General features: G+C 39.3%; 2 long non-coding RNA genes across 5 annotated transcripts in view; one reads left to right on the top strand and one right to left on the bottom strand.

Moving 5' to 3' along the window:
* LOC105494334 (uncharacterized) overlaps nt 1-18,381 on the bottom strand; it is a 636,433-nt gene that overhangs the window by 144,937 nt on the left and 473,115 nt on the right. The window lies entirely within an intron of this gene.
* On the top strand, nt 15,572-18,183 carry LOC139356127 (uncharacterized). 2 transcript variants are annotated; one of them, XR_011607523.1, is made up of 4 exons: nt 15,572-15,755; nt 15,903-15,999; nt 17,731-17,842; nt 17,960-18,183. It is a non-coding gene; the product is annotated as an uncharacterized lncRNA (long non-coding RNA). The 2 variants fall into 2 exon arrangements; XR_011607524.1 differs by lacking the exon at nt 15,903-15,999.

Here is an 18,381-nt window from a genome sequence, read left to right as displayed (position 1 = left end):
CCTGGGCTGGGCGACAGAGCGAGACTCCGTCTCAAAAAAAAAAAAAGAATACTAGCATTCTTCTCCATAACCACTACAGCATTAATCTACTTAAGAAAATGAATAATAATTCAATACTGACTTAATAATACATTTGATACTCAATTTTGTTCCAACTATCAAAATGTCTTTGATATATATTTTTAATTCAGATTCAATTAAGATTCAAACATCACCTTTGGTTTTTAAGTTTCTTTAGTTTCTTTTAATCTAGAAAAATCCCCTGGGCTACACTCTGAACTTTCTTGATTCATGTGAATGATTACATTCAAACTAAATATAATATTATTGCAAAAACATTAAATAGGTGATATTATATACTTTTTGTGGCATCACATCAGGAAGCATATAATGAGAGTTTGTTTCACGGTGGGTGATGCTAAATGTGATGGCTTGCTTAAGGCGCCGTTCATGGCATCATTTCAGTGTAAAAGTATTTTTCCCCTGGTATTTGTGCACTTGGTACCTGGTACTTATTCCAGAGAGTAAGCACTTTATGGAATAATATTTGAGATAATGATATTAACACATTCTCCGATTTTTACATAATTGTTTTAAAATCCATTGGTGTTTGGATTTGGGATAAAAGGAAATAACCCCCAAATGTTTATTTGAGGTGGAAATAAATTCCTTTGTGTTGGGATACGGCTATCCTGAGCCCAAGACAGAAGCAGATCAGTGAGAATGCGAGCATTCATAAAGGCGTTGATCAATGTCATGGCCCACTTTCAGCGTCGCCTGAACTGGAATTTAGAGATAAAAGGGCACACATTCTGTTCAAAGACGTATCAAACTAATTTGTTCAATTAAGATGTATCAGCCATGCAGAGAAGAACCAAATAGAGTTAGATGATTGTCTAACTTCATTTTTTGATGCCATTTTTCAATGAAGAATAAAAACTCATTTTCACTCCTTCACTTGTTATCCCTCTCTTTCTCTTTTCTATTTGGAACCATGCTAGATTCAATTGCTATTATTATTATTATTCATACAAATGATGCTTTTGGTTGCCAGCTCCAATAATTGAGGAGTCCAGCCGGGCACGGTGGCTCACGCCTATAATCCCAGCACTTTGGGAGGTCGAGGCTGGCAGATCACCTGAGGTCAGGAGTTCGAGATCAGCCTGACCAATATGGAGAAACCCTGTCTGTACTAAAAATAGAAAATTAGCCGAGTGTGATGCATGCCTGTAATCCCAGCGACTCAGGAGGCTGAGGCAGGAGAATCTCTTGAACCCGGGAGGCGGAGGCTGCGGTGAGCCGAGATCACACCACCGCACTCCAGCCTGGGCAACAGGAGTGAAACTCCGTCTCAAAAATAAATAAATAAATAAATAAATAAATAAATAAATAAATAAATAAAGGAGTCCCAGCACAGCAGGACTGAAACTGGCTTTAGGCACAGCAGTGTCATTAGATGCCCATACATGAAGAGTCACTTGTAAGGCACAGTTAGACAACGGAGCATTTGATATCAGCAGAATTTACTGTTTCTTCTTCCATGGAGCTACTTCCTCCTGTGTCACCATGATTTCCACGCTTTCAAGCAGGTTTCAGTCATTCTAGGCTATCCCATCCTATCAGCCACCAGCTGAACAAAGCTGCCAGTTTAACAAAATAACAATGCCAAGTCCTGGCATGGAGTCTCTTTGGCTCTGATTGGTCTGACTTGGCTATGTGACCATGCAACTCAAACTGACTTAAGCAAACTAAAATAATTTTGGTACCGCAGATAATGATAATGTAAAAGAGAAATCACTGTGTGTGTGTGTGCATGTGCAATTTATTATTTATTGAGTCACACATCTAAAGAGTCAAGGGGAAAATCTAGTTTCAGGTAAGGCATCATGCACCCTGTCTCCCTCTGTTTTATTAAATTTACTATAGCAACACTCTCTATTTTACTAAGTTTACATAATATTTTACTAAACGAGCATGTGATTTCTTGGTGTCAATTGCAATTTTCCAGGAGTCTGTCCCCGCACAAATATAAGGTCGATAGTGAACTGATGTGTCTTGATTTTCACATAAGTATTACAACATTTTGATATCATATTTATGTTGTATAAAACAGTTTACCTTGAATTGTATGCCATCAGATTTGCCTATTACCAGGTCCTCTCTTTTTGTAACTTTTGTATGATATCTTTGTTCCTTTATTTACTTTTAATATTCTAGTAAATACTTCATCATACACATAGAATATAGCTGGATTTATTTTATTCAATATGAGAATATTGTATTTTTCTTAATGTAGAAATTTAACCATTCACAAGTATTTTGAGTACTTACAAGTTTGCATTTATTCTGGTCTTTTTATTGTATTGTTTTCTATTTATCATGATTTATAGTCCCTCATATAGGGAATGGGATACTAATAGTAAATATTTTACTAAATGAGCAGAAATGTGAACATGATAAAAACATAATTGTCAAATTAAAAAAAGGGAGGTTTTTTTTTTCCTTTTATTTTTTTCTAGTGGTTGGAGGAACTAAATCTTGCTTTTATTGTTAGAATGCTGACAGAACTTAACCAAACATACTTTTAGATTTTTCAAGATCTTAATAAAATAATGAGTATATGTAACTCTCTATGCTGAACAAGGCAATTATATTTGAGTGTCATTCCACTGCAGCTTTTATTAATCATGTTTTGGTTAAACATATGAGTTTCTGGCTACAGATAATTCATATTTTGCATCAGAAATCAATCCTATTTGAATAATTTCAGTAATCTTCACACCTACATTGTAAATACTTTTTAAGATTTAATAATTAGTTTGACTATTTATTGCCTCTCATATCTCTTAAATCCCAGTTCTTCTTCTCTTATATATTTTTGTTTCATTTTTCTCCAGTGCATTTTTGATAACAAAGCTTTGTTGGTGACAACAATTTTGAGTCCTTTCATGCTTTATGATAAATGAGACCTTTGCCCTCAACTTAAATGATAATTTTGATGGACAAAATGTCTTACTACTAATATTTTTTTTCCACAGAATTAGAAAAGAAGTCAATATCTTTTGTTAGCAGCCATATATATATATATATATATAATTTTTATTTTTTATTTTTTATTTTTTGAGATGGAGTCTCGCTCTGTCACCCAGGCTGGAGTGCAGTGGCGCCATCTCTGCTCACTGTAAGCTCCGCCTCCCGGGTTCAAGCCATTCTCCTCCCTCAGCCTCCTGAGTAGCTGGGACTACAGGCACCCGCCACTACGCCTGGCTAATTTTTTGTATTTTTAGTAGAGACGGGGTTTCTCCATGTTAGCCAGGATGGTCTCGATCTCCTGACCTTGTGATCTGCCCACCTCGGCCTCCCAAAGTGCTGGGATTACAGGCGTGAGCCACCGTGCCCGGCCAATTCACAGGTTTTCTTATACATTTTCTGTTTTACTATTTTTTTTTTCACCAAAATCTTTGAAGGGGAGGTAAACAGTGACACTCAGTCTCCTGCATTGAAGACTGAAGTTAGCAAGCCTTCTGGACTGGCTGAATCAACTTTCAGTTACAACCTCATTCTCCATCTCTTTCTACTATTGAAGTTCTAAAGTCTAAAAAAAACTACAATTTTCAACTCCATTGCAATTAGAAGTGGCTATGTGACTCAGTTTTGGACAAGGACATATAAGCAAAAATCTCAGGGGAGGGTTTTTGTTCCTGAATTAAGAAGGAAAGCCTTGGCCGGGCATGGTGGCTGATGCCTGTAATCCCAGCACTTTGGGAGGCTGAGGCAGGAGGATCACGAGGTCGAGATTGAAACTATGCTGGCCAAAATGGTGAAACCCCACCTCTACTAAAAATACAAAAATCATTTGGGTTTGGGCGGCACACACCTGTAGTCCCAGCAACTGGGGAGGCTGGGACAGGAGAATCACTTGAACCCAGGAGGTGGAGGTTGCAGTGAGCCTAGATCACGCCACTGCACTCCAGCCTGGTGACTGAGCGAGACTCTGGCTCAAAAAAAAAAAAAAAAAAAAAAGAGAAAGCCTTTTGCCTTTTTTGTTCCCCCTTCCTCCTTTGCATTTTTCCTTTCTCTTTTTTATCTAGTAACCTTCAGAGAGTCAGCACAGGACCTAAACCAATGTTCTAAGGATGGTGGCGAAATGCTCTCAGCCTCTGCTGGTGTTGAAGAGTGGAATCGATATGAACATTACTTTATCCAGAGGTTTTTTCTTTTTAAGAGAGGACCATAATTTTTAAGCTACTCATAGACAGATTTTTTTTTAAATTACCAAAAGTCTAATGCAACCTCACTAAAGCTTATTTCTTTCTCAGCAAAGCACAGCAAGTTACAATAGACAAAGGGGCTCTATAACCTTGAGTAGATTACTAAACCACCTACGTTTATTTCTGCTTACAGATTTCATGATAATAGAATATGTCATTGAAATAGATCCCATTGATGAATAAACATTAATAATCAATAAAACATTATTAACTTAATATTGTTAAATTAAAATTTAGATAGCACTATTCCCCAGATTGGTTTATAGATTCAACGCAATCTCTATCAAAATCCCTGCAAACGTCTTTGCAGAAATTGACAGGCTGATTAAAATTCATATGGAAATGCAAAAGACCCAGAATGACCAAAACAATCTTGAAAAGAAAGAATGATGTTGGAAGACTTATCCTTTCTGATTTCAAAATTTACTACAAAGCTACATTAATTGAGGCAGTATGGAATTGGCATAAGAACATATGAAGTAATTATTAATATCACCATGCCACATGTCTTTAAGACAACTGGAACTCATTGACACATTTAAATACAAACAACGCTCAAATCCAAGCAACCCGGGACTTTTTAGTAAAACTTGAATATGAGCTTGGGGAAGAAGCCACCTTATTGCTTCTGTTTATAAGCTGGGCTCTTTCTTGCCTCATCATGTTGTCCAGGTGATACTCCTAGTTGCAAAGAACTTAGAATTGGAAGGTAGTTTTCTTCACAGGTGCCTTTCATAAAAGCTAACACGTTAACATTGTAACATGACATGGACCAAATAACAATGTAAAGAACGCTGCTTGCTGGACATGGTGGCTCATGCCTAGAATCCCAGCACTTTGGGAAGGGATCACCTGAGGTCAGGAGTTCGAGACCAGCCTGGCCAACATGGTGAAACCCCATCTCTACTAAAAATACGAAAATTAGCTTGGTGTCATTGTGGGCACCTGTGATCCCAGCTACTCAGGAATCTGAGGCGGGAGAATCACTTGAACCTGGGAGGCGGAGGTTGCAGCGAGCCAAGATTGCACCATTGCACTCTAGCCTGGGCAATAAGAGTGAAATTCCATCTCAAGGAAAAAAAAAAAAAAAAAAAAAGAACGGTGATGAACTTGAACCTTGATGTCAAGATCCACTTTGGGTGGTAGTTGGAGTGTTGCTAGATAGCTTTGATGCACGGTAACAGAGTGCTGCAGTAAGTATTCTAGGCAGAGTAAAAACGATGTGGAAAGTTTAATTTGAGAAATGTTAAAATATAAGCTACTTTTAACGTGCCTGCTATTTAGGCACATTAAATATAAGTCATTAAAAGAACATGGTCTGAATACAGGACACAGGCATTATGGTACATATATCCAGAAGAGTTAATAATTTCAGCAGAGCTTCTGGAAATGAGGGTGTTGAGCTACGCTGGATACACAGTTCTGGACATGTTGCACTTGCAGGATATCTAAGAAGTCTCTGTTCTATTGAATTGGTAGGATGTGTCTCTAAACTTGACCTCAATTAGGCTCAACAGTTCTTGTTTGGGTCACAAGGAAAGTCTTCACATATGTAGAGGATTGATATGGTTTGGATATTTGTCCCTTCCAAATACAATGTTGAAAAGTGATTCTCAAGGTTAGAAGTGAGGCCTGGTGGGAGGTTTTTTTGGGTCATGGGGGCGGATTCCTCATGTTCATCTTTGTGTCTTCCCCATGGTGATGAGCAAATTCTCTCTCTTTTAGTTCATGCTAGAGCTGGTCTTTAAAGGAGACTGGTGTGTTCTGCTCCCTCTTTCACCATGTGATGGGTCTTTTTCCCTTTCACCTTCAGCCATGATTAGAAACTTCTTGAGGCTTCACCAGGAGCTGAGCAGATGCCAGCACCATGCTTCCTGTACAGGCTGCAGAACCATGAGTCTTTATATATTACCCAGTCTCAGGTATTCCTTTGTAGCGATGCAAACAGGCTAAGAAAAGGGCGTGCAGGAAACTTCAAGGTGACCACTGAGGGTTAGAATGTACCATCATGATCATATGAACAGTATTTGTTGGTGGGTGTATCGATATCAAGATGCAAATAAAGTTTTGTAGGCAGAGATCACCTCTGACTATAACAACCCCGAAATTTATTTGAGAAAGTCAAATAGTAAAAAATAAAAATAAAAACAGTGTTACTATAGTTCTAGGGAAGTGTGGTTTGGTGGGAACAGCATACGACTTGTCACTGGAGTGCTGTGGGTGTGCACCTGCTTCCAACCTCAATCGTGTCCATGCAGAAAGGTCATCGTTTTGCTTCCCTGTGGTATTTGAAGGAATTGTTTCATTGCAAGCTATGAAACCCAACTGTTAGAATCCTAAGGGAAAAACAGTAGTGCATGGCCCAGGCACCACACTTCAGGAAGAGTAGGATAGTGCTTGCCTGAAGAGTGACTCTAGGATCCTGAAGCTGGATTCCATAAGTGCCTGTACGCTGCCTTTTTTCAGCGATTTTCTCTGCAGAGTGGCTCTATTCTGTACACTAACTTCACCATATTGGGGAACCCATGACTACGAGACACTCTGGATTGATGCTCGTACAGCTTATGAGCAAAGAAAAAAAGGTCGTCTTTTAATTAACTATATTTGAAAATCTCCAGGGATCCTCTGAGTAGATCACCTTGGGTCACGTGCCCATCCCACAAGCTCCTGCTCCTGCCGGTCATATGTGGCAGGTGGATCAGGCCAGTGTGGGTCTTAAGGTGATCCCTGTGGCCAGAAAGGCAGCATTCTGTGATTATTCTACCTCTGGTGGGGGAGATGGGAAGGGAGAGGAGACAAAGCAATGCGTAGATTATAGACACTATTTTTTACTGTAGGTCTAATAACAATATGAAGTTCGTAGCCCTTTTGAGAAAGCTGAGTAAGGGAGATTATGTGAAGGGGCTTTGAAATCTATAATTCATCATATTGCTGAGATGGTTGTTCTAATATTTATAGGTACTTAAAATAGAGAAGTCACCTTTACTACCACTAGATGGCAGGCAAGTATAATTAGCCTATCAAAATGCTGACTACGCAGTTCCTAAAAATAAGTCTAGAATGAAATCCGTTTTTAAGTGGTCTTGAATGAGCCAGAAGGTGATATGTAAAGCAGTTTAAAGGAAAGTAGCTCATACCTGGAAAATAATAAGATGTTTCTTGGCTTCAATTGTTTTCTCAAATTCATTCATTCTCTCGTTCAAGAAACCTGTGCGCTAAATGGCCGCTTTTTTCTTGTTTACTCTTTTTATAAAAAACAGTATTATTAATATATCATTCACACATCATGAAGTTCACCCATTTCAAATGTACGATTCAATAGTTTTCGTATATAGAGAGTCGTGCAACCATCACCACAAATGAACTTCAGAACATTTTTGTCACCCCCAAAAGAATCCTTGTCCTTGTGTCCAGGCACCCCTCCATATCAGCCCTAGGTCACCAACAGTCAATTTTCTTTCTCTAGAGATTTTTTCAGTTCTAGGCAGGTGTCTTATTTATTTATTGTTATTTTTATTTATTTTTTTGAGACGGAGTCTCACTCTATCCCCCAGGCTGGAGTGAGTGGCGCGATCTCGGCTCACTGCAAGCTCCGCCTCCCGGGTTCCCGCCATTCTCCTCCCTCAGCCTCCCGAGTAGTAGCTGGGACCACAGGCGCTGCCACCACATCCGGCAATTTTTTTTTTTTTTTTCGTATTTTTAGTAGAGGTGTGGTTTCGCCGTGTTATCCAGGATGGTCTCCATCTCGTGACCTCGTGATCCGCCCACCTCAGCCTCCCAAAGTGCTGGGATCACAGGCGTGAGCCACCGCACCCGTCGCAGGTGTCTTATTTTTAACCAGAGAATATAGAGTTTGAGTTTTCGGTTGGACAAATCAACATACAGCCAGGATTTCTCACAGAGTGATGTGGTTAATGTATATGTGTTTTTACCTGATCATTCATTTATTCACTCACTGACTCATTTGTGCACCTGCAAATATGTGCTACGGTGCCGATTCTTTGCCAAAGTAGTAAAGTCTGTGCCTTACTCAGCATGGGTTCCTTGGAGTCGTATGGAGAAGAAACCAAAGGGCTGGATTCTGGATTCTCATGGGCTATGTGTTCTAGACAGGTGGGATCTAGCACAAATCTGTGCTTTGAATAATGACACGAATAATGATTAGCATGTATTGAAACATACTGTGGCATACTTGGCAGTGCTCTAAGAGCTTATAGTGTTGTGTTTAGCCTTATTTTAAAAATATATTACATATTAATATCAATCTCAGAAAGCTGCTTGAATCAGATTTAAAAAACATGAGTTTTGAAAGCTCTGATAAACTGTGATATGTTGTATCATTACTCTAAATTAATTACACATATTCCACCTCTGTAAGTTTAGAGATGATGAAACTGAGGTTTGGGTTTACACAGCTAAGAAATTGAAGGGTCTCTAAACTCTAAACATAACAACATAAACTCATGAAAACTCATGCAGTGTATGGAGTGTAAGTTTTAATCTCGTTATTTCAAGTCTGTCATACCAACATGTAATAAGTATAAATAACATATAAATACCTATTTTTAGAATAATTGCATATTTTTGTTCTATACACATTCCGCTTTGAAGAATATTATTCTTTACTTAGTTTTTATCTTTTGTTTCTCACAGAACTTTTTAAAGGAATCTTTGGCAGCTAGGTAAAGAAAGGGGTGCTCTAAATTAAAATGTTCTTTTTTTTTTTTTTTTTTTTTTTTTTTTTTTGAGGGAGTTTTCTCTGTTGCCCAGGCTGGAGTGCAGTGGCATGGTCTCGGCTCACTGCAACTTCCCCCTCCCAAGTTCAAGTGCTCCTTGTGCCTCAGTCTCCCAAGTAATAGGGACTACAGGCATGCACCACCACGTCTGGCTAATTTTTGTATTCTTAGTAGAGACAGGGTTTTGCCATGTTGGCCAGGCTTGTCTTGAACTCTCGGCCCACCCACCAATCACAAAGGTGATTCACCCATCTCGGTCTCCCAAAGTGCTGAGATTACTGGCATGAGCCACCGTGCCGGGCCTTTAAATGAAAAATTTCAAAAAAGATATTTCATGTTAAAATTCTTTGAGGAAGCAAAACTAGACTCTTTAATATGAAAAATTAGTAATTTGAAAAAATGGACTGTTTCACAAGTGGCTGTTGACAATATAGTTACTTCTGAAATATTCAAGATGTACCTGAAAGCACAAAGTCTACAGAGAGAAAGCGGCTGGTAAACAGACAGCTAAAACACAGTACGACAACCTCAAGTTGTTTGTGAAATATAGAGAGGGAAGATCTACGTGAGGTTGAATGTGAATTAGGAATATGAGTTGGAAGAGTGTTCCTGGAAAACAGGGCCCCTGGTCAAAGTTTTGATGGGCAAATAGAAGTTAGTTAAAGGATGGAGGGAGATTTGAGACTCATTCAAACAGAAATAGAACGTCCATGAAGATTCAAGTGTTGGGGGAGGCACCATGCCTGCTGGGGAGTGAGGTGCAGAGATGGAAGTAAGTTTGGAAAGGCAGGAGAATCCAGGTCATGGAGCGCTTCTTATGTTATGCTTTTAGAAACAAAGAGAAACCACTGAAAGACTTCAAACAGCAGTGAGATAGATTCCCATGTATTTTTCAGAAAGGCAAAGTTATGGACTGAATGCGCCTCCTCATCCCGATTCATATGTTGAAATCAAATCTCCAAAGTGATGGTATTAGGAGGGGGGACCTTTGGGAGGTGATTATGTCATGAAGGTGGAGCCCTCATGAATGGGACACTACTCTTATAGGAAGATGCCAGAGCTAGCTCACTCTCTTTCCACCACGCAAAAACACAAGGAGAACTGGCAGTCTGCAACCTGCAGCAGTGCTCACACCAGAATCTGCACCTCAGTTTCATCATCTCTAAACTTACAGAGGTGGAACATGTATAATTAATTTAGAGTAATGGTATAATGTGTCATGGTTTATCATAGCTTTCAAAACTCATTCTTTCTTTTTTATCTGATTCAAGCAGCTTTCTGAGATTGATATTGATATGTAATATATTTTTAAAATAAGGCTAAACACAGTACTATAAGCTCTTAGAGCACTGCCAAGTATGCCACAGCCTGTTTCAATACATGCTAATCATTATTAGTGTCATTATTCAAAGCCCAGCTCTGTGCTAGATCCCAATGGTCTGGAACACATAACCATTCCAGCACACTGCTCTCTGACTTACAGCCTCCGGAGCTGTGAGAAATAAATTGCTGCTGTTGATAAGCCATTCCGTTTATGATATTTTATTATAGTCACTCAAGATGATGAAGACAGGCAGCTCTAGGGAACACTAGGAGAACAAAACTGAAGGGACCCAGTGAAGACAGGGTAGCCGATGAAGATATTGTTATGATATTTTTAGGGAGAAAGTGTGCAAACTTGAATCAAAACATAGACCCATGGAATAAAAATTGAATGACTGCGGACAAGCGACACAGGCAGAATTGGCTAAACTTTGTGACTCATTGAACATGGGCCATGAGAGAAAACGGGGATTCCAAGCTAACACCTGAGAATTTTGCTTGTTCTACTGAGCAGAAGTTCATACCATTAACCAACACAGAGAATATGTGAGAACAAAACAGGTTGTAGAGGGGTTAGGTAGAGATGACACTGGACGGGATAAATTCGCATTTCCACTGGAATATCCAAACGGAAATATGCTGCTATAAATGTGATATTAAGGCATTAAGGTGGGAGATAAATTTTCCTTGAAGATAAAATTTTCAGAGGTACGTGCATATCAACGATAGCTGAAGTAATAAGAGTAGATAAGGCCTATTCGAATACCTTTCCCCATTCATCTTCCTGGCAAACTCCTTGTCATAAGTCTTGGTTCTGCTGCACTTCCTTTATAAAGTCTTTCCTGCCTCTTTAATCAGGCATAGGTCTGTGGGTGTACATGGTGCCCACACATTTGAGACGGTCCAGCAGGGCAGTCATCACCTTGAACTGAAATTGTTTGCTTACATGTCTGTGAGTCTCCTGAACTGTGAGCAAAGGGAACATAGCTTTTTATATTTTTATTCCCAAATTTCTTCGAGCCTAGCAGAGTTTCTGGCACACAATAGGCATTTGGAAATGTATTTAGAATAAATGTTACTCACTAACCTCACACCTGTTTGAATGGCTATTATCAAAAAGACAAAAGTAACAAACGTGGGTGAGGATATGGAGAAAAGAAAACCATTGTACACTCTTGGTGGGAATGTAAATTAGCACAGCTATTATGGAAAACATTATGGAGGTTCCTCAAAAATTAAAAATAGAACTACCATATGATCCAGCAATTCTACTTCTGGGTTTATTTCCAAAGAAAATGAAGTCAGTATGTCAAAGACAGTTCTGCTCTCTCATGTTTACCGCAGCCTTGTTCACAATAGCCAAGATATAGAAATACGGAATCAACTAAAGTACACATCATCTATCAGTGGATGAATGGATAAAGAAACTGTGATTATTACATCTATATCATATATGTCAGCAGACCCCAGCCTTTTTGGAACCTGGGACTGGTTTCATGGAAGACAATTTTTCCACAAAGCAGAGGGTGAGGTGGGGGATGGTTTTGAGATGATTTGAGCTCATTACATTTATTGTGTACTTTATTTCTATTATTACTACATTGTAACAGATAATGAAATAATTCTACAACTCACCATCACGTGGAATCAGTGGGAGCCTGAGCTTCTTTTCCTGCAACTAGACGGTCCCATCTGGGGGTGATGGGAGACACTGACAGATTATCAGGCATTAGATTCTCATAAGGACCATGCAACCCAGATCCTTCGCATTTGCAGTTCATAATAGGGTTCACGCTCCTATGAGAATCTAATGCCGTCACTGATCTGACAGGAAGCGGAGCTCAGGCAGTAATGTGAGCAATGGGGAGAGGCTGTAAGTACAGATTAAGCTTCACTCGCTCATCTGCTGCTCACCTCTTGCTGTGCAGCCCAGTTCCTAATGGGTCATAGACTGGTACCCATAGTCTATGACTATATATATCATGTAGTATGTATGTGTGTGTGTGTGTGTGTATAAAATGGAGCACTATTCATTATTTGAAAAGAAGGAACTCCTACCATTTATGACAAGTATGACAAGTATGAACCTACAGGGCATTATGTTAGTGAAATAAGCCAAGCACAGAAAAATACTGCATGATCTCACTTCTGTGTGAAATCTAAAAGAGTAGAACTCATAGAAACAGAGAGCTGAATGGTAGTTGTCGGGATGTGGAGGAGGGGTGAGATATTGGGGAGATGTTGGTCAAAGGGAGCAAAGTTTCAGTTACGCAGGAGAAATAATTTCTGGAGATCTATTGTATAGCATGGTGACAACAGTTAATAGTAATGTATTGTATGTTTGAAAATTTCTAACAGAGAAGATCTTAAATGTATTCACACACAACAAAAGTAACTACCTGAGGTCATGCATGTGTTCATTAATTTGATCAGGGTAATCATTGAATGATGTATATGTAAATCAAATATCATGTTATACACTTTAAATATACCAATATTGTGTCAATTTTACTTCAATAAAGCTGAAAAAAGATAAATGTGCCTAGAACTAATCTTTCTTAACCCAAATCCAACCATTGTTAGAATATAAAATGTAACACTGTGGAAGATAGTCTATATTCTAGGCTTTGACACATGTACTTTACGACACCATATACTCTGGTGTTAAAGGTCTTGTTTTAAAGTCAGTAGGTGCTTAAAATCCTTAGACTTATAAACCATTAAAATAAATTAGATGCTTTTAAATGGTTAATGAAGATGTTTATGTACAACTATTGTGATTTGCTCCCTTGACCTTTTACATTTGTTTTATTGTGGATCATTAAAAGGATCTCAAGCAATGCTTTCAAAAACTCTAAGCACTGTTAGCATAATGACTTAGATCATTACTTATGATTTCATCTTTCCATTGAGAAATCTTTGTAATAAACCAAGTTCTTAAAATATTGCCAGCTTGTCTAGAAATACGATGCTTAGGATACCTCGTGATATATTAACTGCTTTTCCTTAGTTTGGTTGCTGGCAAGAGTGCAGGATAAACTAGATGCAATTTTAATAAGGAACTGAGAAACTTGATCATTTTTATTCATGCTATTAAGAAAGACTAATGATTATAAATGAAACTGACAACTATGATATTTAACATAACAGATATAAGAAGAATGATTTTAAAATGCCCTCAAAACACAAGGCAGCCTCTGTAGTTACATAAGGAGACTGCAGAGGGTTTGAAGTCCTAGATTTTTCTGATGGTCTTGTCATTTGCATGGAAAAAGTGCTTTGAAATTCTTGGATGAGAATTTTCAAGTTATAAAGTTAGAATATTTTGCATCTGAGGAGCCATATGATGTGTTTATTTTAGCAATGGTTCTTCAAACTCTCTCAGAGAATTGTGTTTTACTTACTTTTTTTCCCTTTGCCCCCTTAGTATAGATAGTTCATAGTAGCATCAAATAAACCTAACTTATCACTTGCTACCTTTTTCCGTATCGCTAACACAGCAGATCTGCATGGTGATGGAGGTTCTGCGTATTATTTCAGATTGCAGTCTGGCTTTTGCTTTCATAGCATTCCAACTCATCTGTTCTTAATACTTCCCCATGTGGTAATAGGAGTGGAGCCTGGTGTTGAGGGAAACGTACAAAGCTTGTCTGCATCTGTGATTGTCAGTCTCAGGCGGGGCAGGAAACAGTGGACTACTCAAATACAATAACTGAAGAGATCACATGGAAAAATCTATCTGGAAAGGCATGGGCAGAGTTTAAGGAAATCAATTTGCAGAAACTGCTGCATCACCCAAGTGTTAATAATATCAGGGAGTCATTATAACCCTGAGACATGGAGATACAAAGTGGAGGAAAGAGCTCCTTGAATGGCCTCATTTGAAGAACCATGGCCTGAGATGAAAGAATGCCAAGCTGTCTCAGCAGCAAAGGTGCTGAGGGAGTCATCACCCCAACTCTGACGTATTCTCTGGTCTGCTGCCAGGATCCACTGTTGACTGAATCCACCGAAACACAGAGGAGAAACCTCTATGTTTTGTCATCAACATAGTCAGAGCTTCTTACATACTCTGTAGAACCATAAGTCAAAATAAGCCTCTGTATAAATTACCCAGCACCAGTGTTCCTTTTTAGCAACACAAAATGAACTAATAGAAGCGAGGAATAGTGTATATGGACTGTGTATATGGCTTGTGTATATGGACTGTGTATAGTGTATATGGCCATTCAACATAGTCAGACTCAGGTCAAATTTAGTTACCCATTCTCGGTGTTTCCGTGGCATGCCAGTCTTATCTCTGCCATGACACTCACCACATCCTGTCAACAAAGTCAGAGCATAACGAGAATGGCAGAGATGGAACCTGGAGGGCACATGGGGGAATAGCTAGTGCATGTATGTACTGGCCTGTATGAATGCTAAGATCCATTTCATTTCAAGATTTAGTGATGATTATGTCAGTCAGGGTCCCTCCAGAGAAAAAAGACCCAGTAAAATGGATGGATGGATGGATGGATGAACAGATAGATAGACAACAGATGATGGATGAGTAGATGTGTAGATATGTGGAAGGATGGATAGGTAGATGAATGGAGCTAGGGTCTGAATGTTTCTGTCCCTCACAAATATACATGCTGAAATGTAATCATCAATATCATGGTATTAGGAGGTGGGATCATTGGGGAGTGATATGGTCATGAGGGCAGAATAATCGTGAATGGGGTTAGTATTCTTATAAAAAAATACTGCAGAAGCTCCTTTTCCCCTTCTACTATATGAGGTCACAGAGAAAGGTTCCATCTGTGAACCAGGAAGCAAACCTTCACCAGATGCCAAATCTGTGGACTCCTTGATCTTAGATAGTCCAGCCTCCAGAACTGTGAGAAATAAACTTCTGTTGTTGATAAGACACCTAGTTTATGGTATTTTGTTATAGTAGCATAAATGGATTAAGACAGATGGGTAGAGAAATAGAGAGAGATATATAGAACAATGATACATAGATGATAGATAGATGGATGGATAGATAGATAGACACACACACACACACACACACACACACACACACACACAGATAGATAGGTAGATATTGAAAGGAATTGGCTTACATGATTGTGAGAGTTGCCTAGGCAAGTCCAAAATTTATATGACAGGCAATTACCATGGATAAGACAGAGACACTTGGAGAGGAGATGAAGCTGTTATCCACTAATGGAATCCCTTCTTCCTCAGGGAAGTATCAGTTCTGCAAATAAGGCTTCCTTCGAGGAGGACCAAGACAACTAAACGCAGTCACCAACATCAAAAAAGCTTATCTTCCAAGGGGGGATACAGCAAAGGATTTAATTCAACAATTAAAACAGGATGTGCTGAGTGTCATGGCAGCGATAAGCCTGGCATGCCCCGGAAACACCGAGAATGGGTAACTAAATTTGACCTGAGTCTGCACTTCTTGTAGAAGTCCATATACACTATTCCTCGCTTCTATTAGTTCATATTGTGTTGCTAAAAAGGAACACTGGCACTGGGTATTTTATACAGAGGCTTATTTTGACTTATGGTTCTATAGAGTATGTAAGAAGCCTGGGACCAGCATCTGCTCAGCTTCTGGTGAAGCCTTCAGGAAGCTTTCAATCATGGTGGAAGGCAGAAGCGCACATCACCTGGTGAGAGAGGGAGCAACAGAGAGAAGGGAGGAGATCCCAGGCTTTTTTATACAAGCTCATTACCACAAGGGCGGCATCAAGCCATTCGTGAAGGATCCAACCCCATGATGCAAACACCTCCCACTAGGCCCCACCTCCAACCCTGGGGATGCCATTTCAACATGAGATTTGGAGGAGGCATATGTTCAAACTGTATCACCCCTTATCTAGGATAACATTTTCAGTAGTTTCAGTTACTCACGGTACAATCAATAAAATCGTTTGAGGGAGAGAAGGGTCATAGTCACATAACCTTTACTACAGTATATTGTAATTGTTTCATTTTATTAGTAGTTATTATTGTTAATATCTTACTGTGCCTAATTTAAAATTAAACATTATCCTAGGTACATATGTATAGGAAAAAACATAGTATATATAGGGGTTGGTACCATTCGTGGTTTCAGGTATTCACTGGGGGTCTTGGAACGTGTGCCCTGCAGGAAAGAGGGGACCATTTTAAAAGTATTTTTAAAGTAGAGAGACCAAGAAATCTAGACCAAGAAAGTCATGGTTTGTGAAGGAAACAGCATGCGTTTTTTTTGTTTTTTTGTTTTTTTTTTGAGACAGAGTCTCACTCTTGTCATCCAGGCTGGAGTGCAGTGGTGTGATCTTGGCTCACTGCAAACTCCACCCCCTGGGTTCAAGCAATTCTCCTGCCTCACCCTCCCAAGTAGCTGGGATTACAGGTGCACACCAGGACGCCTTGCTAATTTTTGTATCTTTAGTGGAATGGGGTTTCACTATGTTGGTCAAGCCAGTTTTGAACTTCTGGCCTCAAGTGATCTGCCCACCTTGGCCTCCCAAAGTGCTGGGATTACAGGTGTGAGCCACCGCGCCCAGCTGGAAACAGCATACTCCTAAAGAACTGCAAGCAGCTTAATACGGATGGATCCAGGTCTTGGGATGAGGGGAGCAGGACGCAGCTGCATGTCACAGAAACCACAGTACAAAATATTTGCTTTTGCTAAACTTGGCACTCAGAAAGCCTCTTTCTATGTAATTTACATCTAATTTCTACTTCATTCTTTCTGTAGATAAGATTTCATATTTTCTTGCTTTTTATGTTTAGAATTCCGGGTTTTATTTCTTACTGCTACCACATATGAAAAGATTAATTTGTGAATGTATTCATTGAAAACTGAAACTGTCCTCCAATTAAGAAGAGCATATGGGAAAAATAAAATAGGAGGAAAGCTGACGTTTCTATATATTATCATGTGATTTTTAAATTTACAACAATTGAGTTTGTTAAAAAAAAAGTCTATTATCAAGAAGAAAATAAAATATCACTACATATTTCAGTGGTCCCCACTTGAGCTTGTGTTGTATTATGACTATTTTTGTTTATGGAGAAGGCACTGGACAGGTGACTGGGTCTAGCAGAGGTCTCGCTATGTGAACAATGGAGGGTGACACTTGGAAATAACTCATTGAGGAAAGGGAGAATTGAGTAGGAGTTAGTGTTTCCAGGAAATCAGGACAGTGTCTGAGAAATCAAGGAAATGAGAATACAGAATATTATCTGTCCCTGACATTATCTCTACTCAGCCAGGGTGTGCTCACGTTATACTTTAGGGTAGAAGAGTTACAAAAAATAACTGAATGAAAGCTGGAAAAGCTGACCCCAGTAAGAAAGGTTGTGGTTATCATTTAAATATTCGGGAGAATAAAAGAAGGCTCTTTCTATAGGACACTTCTTCAGCCTGGTCTGGTGCGACGATCATCATCTGCTATGGGTCCTGCTGCCATGGGCTGTTCTAAGGATTGCTCCTGGCTGATGGCAGCTGCTCTCCACTCAGAGGTACCCCTGAATCACACAAGAGTCCTCAGTGACTGACTGGCGTGTGTGTGTCTGTGTGTGTGTGTGTTTGTGTGTGTGTTGGCAGGAGCTTACAAAAAGCCCCTCTTTCACTTCAAGAAGGAATAGGCTCTGCAGTGATGTTTCAATCCCAGAGTGCCATGAAGAATGTGGCTGAGGCTAGACGTCACCAGGAACACACCCTACTTGGCTTCTTCCCCTTTCCTAAACTGCTTCCTTCACCCCTTGTAGGTTCCTTGAAAGCACTTCCTCCACCAATCACTTGCCAAAAATAAACCTGCTTCTAGAAAATCCAACCTGCTTCTAGAAAATCCAACCTGAGACCTATGCCAAAATAAATTTCAAGTAAATAAAAAAAAATTTTTTTAATGAAAGAAAAGTCCATTAATATGAATACTTATATTACTTCAAGAAGAACAGAAATTAAAGCTAGAAAAACACCACACATGTGTAGATTTTATATTTTTAAAATGTTAAAGATGGCCAGGTGCGGTGGCTCGCACCTGTCATCCCAGCACTTT

The sequence above is a fragment of the Macaca nemestrina genome, chromosome 9, assembly GCF_043159975.1.
Source record: "Macaca nemestrina isolate mMacNem1 chromosome 9, mMacNem.hap1, whole genome shotgun sequence".
Taxonomy (NCBI): domain Eukaryota; kingdom Metazoa; phylum Chordata; class Mammalia; order Primates; family Cercopithecidae; genus Macaca; species Macaca nemestrina.
This window is presented reverse-complemented; position numbering and strand designations above follow the sequence as displayed.